This window comes from Etheostoma cragini, chromosome 7 (assembly GCF_013103735.1).
Source record: "Etheostoma cragini isolate CJK2018 chromosome 7, CSU_Ecrag_1.0, whole genome shotgun sequence".
Classification (NCBI taxonomy): Eukaryota; Metazoa; Chordata; class Actinopteri; order Perciformes; family Percidae; genus Etheostoma; species Etheostoma cragini.
In genome coordinates this window covers 8,203,608-8,205,087 of record NC_048413.1, presented here as the reverse complement: position 1 = coordinate 8,205,087, position 1,480 = coordinate 8,203,608, and positions in this window count along the sequence as shown.

Genomic DNA, 1,480 nt, shown 5'->3' with positions numbered 1-1,480 from the left:
TTGTTTTTAACTGTTAATAATTTCTGAATATACTAAATAAATAAAAAACCTTTTCCAAGTAAAACAATTGTTTTTTTACTTACAAGTATTTGGTCAATTATCGACATGTAGTTTAACCTTTTCCTGAAAGTCAAAGTCAGCTTATAAGTCATATTTAACAAACCCATTGAAAGCACGGTATATGTACAGTAGGAATAAGTTGAGGAATTTGTGGAAATCAGTCAGGACAAAACTAAAACAAATTTTAAGATGAATACATTTACAGGGGAGCCAAAAGTCAATAAATCACATGTTTAAAAACAACACAATTTGATCATTTTAGGACAGCTGAATTGTAACAGAAGTGAGTGCTGATCAAACTCAGCAATAGGCCTAATTAATATGGAATGGTTAATAAACATTATTATATATGGTAGTCCTGCATGTCAGAGTTGGTTTTAAGGTTTTTGCCCCACAGTGGGTTACAATGGAAGAACGACTCACATTTCTCCCAAGAGCCTTTTCCATTTATCTCACTGAGATAGCCTTGCCATATCATCATATAGTGCCTTGCTCATATCCAGCAGAATGAAAAAGCCATTCAAAGGATGGAAAATAGCCTGGAATTCAATGAAGATTACTGAATTAAATCTAGATTGAATGTAATTATGTGGTCTTCCTTTTTACAACCTTTTTCTTTTGCACCTGTCTAGTTGAATGTATTTTTGTTTCACCTGGTGAAGTAAAATGCACTGAACCTACTCGAGAAAGAAAATAGATTTTACCACAGCACATTGATCAAAAAGCAATGTCACAAAACTATGGAACTGCCCTATGCTGCTTGACATCTACACAATAAAACAAGAGAAGGTTCTTCAGGTTCTTCATAAAAAATGTGATTCTGTGAATACGTTTTACTATGTTACAATTTATTATTATATTTGTTTGTTTTTGTGTCTTGTAATTTTCACCATGTCCCTTGCTGCTGCACCAGTGTGAATTTCCACCATTGTGGGTTTAATAAAGGATTTTAAGTTTCATAAATTCAATAAATTTCACAGTGAGTTCAAATGAAGGAAATCTACTGCCATCTTGTGGCTGTCTAAAGGTAAAGAAGACTAACCTGGTTTTCAATCTTCTGCAGTATGAGTCAAATAATTAACACTATAGGGCACAAGCTATCCTAGAAAGCAAAGAGAACCTGCAGGGAGGAGTTTAATCATGAACATGAGTAAAACAGAGAGAGCCAACAGCAACACAGTATTTTACTTTGCTAGGTATAAAACACAAGTTATTTAAATGGCCAAAACATGCCCTAGTTGGGATTGTTCTACCTCAGAGAGTATTCACCTTAGTCAGTATGGTGACATATTCTGATTGAGCTATTTTATATTTGAAGGACTCCTGTCACACAGTGTGCATGGTGAACCAGATTTTACCACGTTATTTTTGCTGCAAGCTCTACTTGTAGAATGGAAATTGTGTGTGTGTGTGTGTGTGT